The sequence below is a fragment of the Tamandua tetradactyla genome, chromosome 11, assembly GCF_023851605.1.
Source record: "Tamandua tetradactyla isolate mTamTet1 chromosome 11, mTamTet1.pri, whole genome shotgun sequence".
In the NCBI taxonomy this organism is placed as follows: domain Eukaryota; kingdom Metazoa; phylum Chordata; class Mammalia; order Pilosa; family Myrmecophagidae; genus Tamandua; species Tamandua tetradactyla.
Genome location: NC_135337.1, coordinates 2,450,958 through 2,456,957, shown reverse-complemented (window position 1 = coordinate 2,456,957; position 6,000 = coordinate 2,450,958). Strand labels below are relative to the sequence as shown.

Sequence of the window (6,000 nt, the reverse complement as noted above, 5' to 3'; positions counted from 1 at the left end):
AAAACTGGCAGTTTGAGAAAAATATGCTCTGGAGCAGAGACCAAAGCAAAAACAAAATAGAACAAACACAGAAGAATTTGTGGATAGGAATCAAACAGTTAACTATGAATGTGTGAATTTGCCTGGGTGTTAGATATTTTATTCTGTGGCCAAATTGAAACCATGTATGACCTTTGTACAGGTATTGTAAAAGTCTTAAAAATAGGAACAATGACAATGGCAAACAAATGCAAAGCAAAGCAAAATTTATTGTGCAGGCCAAATAAAGCTAATTTGGGCTTAATTTGGCTCATGGTCAGTTGGTTTGTCACTTCTTCTCTAGAGGCTAGGAAGCATTGCAAGATGTTTTAAGCAAATGGCAATTGTCTTCAATGTGAGGGTTTAAGTTCACTCTAAGTTGTCGAGTTTCTCCATCTCCTTCTAATTTCCTCTTTTGTTAGGCTTATTTCTGGAGAAATATAGAGAAAAGGACGATTGTTTGAAATGAGAGCCAGATCAATTTATTCAATTAAAAGCTACGCTGACAATTTTCTATTCAATAGTGTGTGCTGTTGTCACTATTATTATTATTGGGTATACAGCCCATGTCTGAAATACTTGAAATTTCAAAGTTTTATTTTTTCTCTTTCATGTGAAAATACTTTTTCTTTCTTTAATGTTCAGGTAGGGCTGTGTATGACCTTAAATTCTGCTTTCTTGTTCCACACATACCCAGAGACTGGCTATTATATTGTAGAAATAAATCTTAAGTTAAAATAATTTCTACACCTACTTTGTTTAGTTAAAGAAGAGCTACGAAACATTAAATTTAATTTATGAAGCCCTCTATTTGTGTTCCAGTCCTCTGTATATACACACTGCGCTAATGCTGTTTCTTTATATGCCAATGGCATTAGAGTTTCTGGCAAAACTCGATATGTAATCAATTATCACCTGTCAGTGAATGACTTTTAAAATCCAGCCAGGTATTTTAGACATACTGCTTAGCTTCACTGAGAAGAGAAATCTTCCTCTGAAATTGATTTGGTTCTCATGCTTAAATCTCTTTTTCAAAGGAGTTTGGAACGCTTTCAACGTAGTCAATATGAAATAGGATCCAGCAACTTACATCTTAAAAAACAGAATTTTAGCTATTTCAAAACTAGTTCAAGAGTATGCTTGCTGCTTAGAAATGAAATGATAACACATTTTTAATCTTTTCTTCTTCCCTGTAGGAGAACAAGAATCTTACATGCACCAGTTACCAGCCAGCACCTCTCGCTGAGTTGCTTTAGTGCTTGTTTTGATTTCAAACTCACCAGTGGAGAAGAACTGGAGTCTGCTTCCCAGGATTACAATAGCATTGTATATTCTTCTTTTATTTTTCTTAATTGAACTTCTAGGAGAAAATAAAGATCAATCACTCCCCCACCAGTCAGAGAAAAATACTGATATCCAGACATAAGGACTTTTCTAGGCATTCACACATATTTTACTTTCCAAAATGTTATGAGATGTTTTTGTAATCTACTTTTTACCTGCTTAGTAATATATTGTGAACATCTCTTGCTATTACATTGAATTGACCCTCAACTACCTCTGTCATCAGAAGAAAGCTGCAATGAGGAGAATCTCCACACCCCCACTAATTGCATAGATTTTCAACAGTAGTGAGATAACTCATTCTGGTCCACACTCATTAGCATTCACTCTTTCACCCTCACACATATATCTGTTTACTCACCAGGTACCCAGCTATGACCCCACAATTGGTAGCTGGTAAATTGGAATTCATTATCTAGGGACATGAAAAGCCTATGTCTTGTTACTTGGCGAGAACATCTGCCTTCCTTTTAAGCTTGCAAACTGCAGCTAAAAGAGAGACCAGAGGATTTCTGCTTTTACACAGAATCACTGTCACAGCACCAGAAAATTGAGAAAGTGCTTTGAATAGGTTATTTCCTGAATTTAGGTATACAATAAATAAAGAAGTAAAGGACTAATGGACAAAGCTGAGTTTATTTTCTTATATACAGTCGGTGGACAATAAATGCTCTCAGGAAATGAATGACCTTCATGAATCATCTGGATATTGATAGATAACTTAAGGCCACTTTCCCCAGTTTTGAAAGCTGAAATAAGTTTCCTGATGAGGAATTTACAGTGGGTTCCACTGTATCTTTTTGCTGGATGAACTCTCCAAAAATAATTACATCTGTGTATATCAGTTCCCTATATTCAAGCCTCAATATCCTTATTTTTGAGAGATCTGGTCCAGGTCGTCAAATGATTTCCTCCAGCTTGAGCCTCCTGAAATGTCTCTAGTCGGATTGTCTAGCCTGTGCTAAGAGAACAGGCTTTCTGAAGCCTCCAGGGGGCAGCCCCACACCAGTTGTCATGAGGGAACGGTCAGAGCGTCAGGAGAGAGAGGCTAGAATTTCTGCCCTGATATACATTGAATTACGTCCCTAGAAATGGTATATTAAAGTCCTAATCCCAGGACCCCAGAATGTGAATTTATTTGGAAATAGAGTCATTGCAGATGGAATTAGGCAAGGTAAAATGGGTCATACTGGAGGAGGGTGAGCTCTTTCTTAATCCAATGTAACTGGTGTTCTATTGGGATACAGACAGACAGAAAACAGACAGAGGGAAAAACACCATGTAAGAACTGAGTCAGGGAACACCATGCATTGCTGGCAAGCCACCACCCGGAACCAGGAGAGAGGCATGGAATCAATTCTTCCTTGCAGAGGAAGTAAGACCTTGCTGATACCTTAGTCTGGACTTGCAGCCTCCAGAACCAAGAGATAATAAATTTCTGTCGTTTTTAGGTCACTTACTTTGTGTTCTTTCTTATGGCAACCCTAGGAAACTAAGACATGCCCCTTACCCAGACAATGACAGGTGCCCCACATAAAGCTGTTAACATGGAAATTTACATGAAGTGCACAGCACCTTCCAAAGAAGTGGCTTGGGGTGGGGTGAGTGTGGGGCCGGGGTGAGCTGGCTTTATTGATCCCAGTTCTGACACTTTCAGATATTTTCCACGAGTCCTAGAGAAGTTCTGGAGTTTGTATCCACAAAGTAACCACAGTTAAGGGAATGCTTTAGAACGATATGTTTTGACATGCAATTATGTTCTTTAACCCTCACATCTATCTTGTGAAAGTATTAATCACATTTTTCAGAAGAGTAAACTGGGGCTCAGAGTATTTAAAGAGCATGTACTAGGTTACACACATAGAAAGGGATAAAACCTCACCTTGAGTTCAGTTATTTGCCATAAATCCCATGTTCTCTCCTTTACATGGTCTTAGGTGCTCATAGGCCTGTCATGGGCATGATTTCCTGGTAGACTATCAAAATGTTTATTGTACATGAATAGCAAATAAAGATTGATCATGAAATAAGATTGATCTCACAAGCCACATTTAATATCATTCTCACAGCCTCATAATCACACACCTACATGTAGACACAACCAACACTGCTTGGAGCTGTTACGTATGGCTAGGAAGATGGCATTTCAGTGTTGGGATGTTGGATGCCACAGTGATTTCAGGAGGGTTGAGACTGAACAATCCTTCTCCCCCACATCCAGTTATAGGTTCTTTGGGACTTAATGGTGGGCCCTGTGCTTTTTGTCTTTTTATCTGCATATTTGGCTCATAATACCTAACCCTGCCACCACTACCTCCTTCTCCCGCATTGGCATTGCACTCAGGAGAGCAGCCAGGTGGCGACTTCCACATCATCCTCAGCCCACCTGAAGAGGGCACACTCCACTCCCAAACACAGCCTCTACCTACCTCAGTATTAGAGACGTCAGTATTAAACCCTTTCTGCTCCTTCACCTGTGCATCATACGCAGACAGGAAGTTTGAGACTCCCGGTTGTCTCTTATCTCCCAGACTCTCCAGCCTCAATCTAACCATTTGCACGGCTCTCTTCAACTTGAAACTCATTCACTCTGCCCTCCGGAATTCACTGTCTATCTTCAGGAAAGAAGAAATCCCATCCTCAACACTTTCACTTTCTTATCTTAACTAAAACCCAGCTCTTCCCTATAGTATCTTTTACCACTACCCTCTTAGGCAGTGTGTGTTTTCTCTCCTACACTCCCAGAGAACACTATGCGAGGTGAGACAGGTATTCTCGCTCTTCGTTGGCACCTCTAGACTATTCTCCTTTCCCCTTCCTAACATTCCTACTGAGCTCATAGTAAACCCATTCTCTCATCCTCTACGATCTACTACCCTTTCTTGCAGTGACCATCTATAGACCTCTGGGTCATTCCCTTTGAATATTTTAGCACCTTGCTTTTGCCCCACTCTCTAAATCTACTCCTGTAGATTCATGATACTTTCATCCTTAGGGAAAATCAGTGTCCTGATCAATCTATTCTTTGCCCTACCTACTCTTATTAAACTGTTCATTCTTAAGGATCGACTTCAGTTTTGTCATAACCACTGTGTTAGTTAGATTCAGTTGTCAACTTGGCCAGGTGAGCATACCTAGTCTTGTTGCTGCGGACATAAGCCAATGGTACGTGAACCTCATCTGTTGCCAATTACATCTGCAGTCAGCTAGGAGGAGTGTCTGCTGCAATGAGTGACGTTTGACTTAATTGGCTGGTGCTTAAATGAGAGAGCGCAATGTTGCACAGCCAAGCAGCTCGGCATTCCTCATCTCAGCACTTGCAGCTCAGCCCGGATCCTTGGAGATAGAGAAAGAAATTACCCCGGGGAAAGTTGTTGGAACCCAGGGGCCTGGAGAGAAGACCAGCAGAGACCATCCTGTGCCTTCCACGTAAGAAGGAACCTCAGTGGAAAGTTAGCTGCCTTTCCTCTGAAGAACCAACAAAATAAATCCCCATTTATTAAAAGCCAATCCGTCTCTGGTGTGTTGCATTCCGGCAGTTAGCAAACCAGAACAACCACTAACTGCCCCAACTCCAGATATCATTTCAAGGGTCCCTCTATGACTAGCACTTCCTATCTATTTAACTCATAATCACTCGTGTTCTGTCTCAAGGAATTCCCCAACCACTGGAAGCTATGATCTATTGATCCTATTCTGTCTTCACTTTCAGCCATCTCTCCTCTTTTCCCTTCCTGGCTTAGATTTCATGGTTGTTCATCAGAGTTAAGATGTTCTACACATATTCCACTTTCCTGTCCTCTCCCTCCAACACATTCATGTAGCAAAACCACAACTATAACGAAACCCAAGTCTCTGCCTACGCCATTGCATTCCCAGGCAGCTGAAATGGAAAAAACATGCAACCTTGTCGACTGGTCTCACATTAAACCTGGGGCGCCAGACTTCAGGTGAACCCTTTGTGATGCCCAGCAATTCCACTCTATTTCCTTTTCCCAGTCACTCCACTCTTTTCCTAGATAACTACTTTACCTCTATTCATACCTCCAACATCTCTTCCATTTCCCTCTTGGCCAGTGACCTGGTTTCTGAGTTCACAAAGAAAACAGCAAGTTATCCTATGATAAATGCTCCCACTGCTAAATCTATGAAACTATATACATCTTTTCTCATATTTCCTATATTCTGTCCATTTGTTAAGTACATGGTAAAACCACATATGAACTGGAGACCATCTTCTCTCTCCTATCCCTCATCTTTTTCCTACATCATTTTTTTCTGTACTGAATTATTTATATCAGCATAGCAACATATGTTGCTTAAAAAAAATTATTATTTGACTTCACAATGCCTTTCATTCTGCTCCCTTTCACAGGAAAATGGCTCAAAGGAGTCTTCTCCCCTTCAGACTCATTTGAACTAACTCCAGTTGAGCTTTTGGCTTCACTGCTTCATCTCACCAGCCTTTCCTAAGTGCAACAGTAACTCACATTCTCAGTCCTCACCTTGCTTGACTTTTCCATGTATCTGATATGGTTTCTTCTCTTGACTTCTGGGACTCCTTTCTTGAGAGTCTCCTTCTCTGTCTGGTCACCATTTTCTCTCTTTTTCACTTGTTTCTCCTCATTTTGCTACCTC

General features: G+C 40.6%; 1 long non-coding RNA gene across 1 annotated transcript in view; it reads right to left on the bottom strand.

Annotated features, from left to right (window-relative positions):
- Nucleotides 1-202: 202 nt before the first annotated feature.
- Nucleotides 203-6,000, bottom strand: part of LOC143649355 (uncharacterized) — a 71,221-nt gene continuing 65,423 nt past the window's right edge. Inside the window, exons 3-4 of the long non-coding RNA XR_013158955.1 lie at nt 1,299-1,378; nt 203-448 (exon numbers count right to left, since the gene is read on the bottom strand). This is a non-coding gene — a long non-coding RNA (uncharacterized LOC143649355). The remainder of the gene's footprint in view (nt 449-1,298; nt 1,379-6,000) is intronic.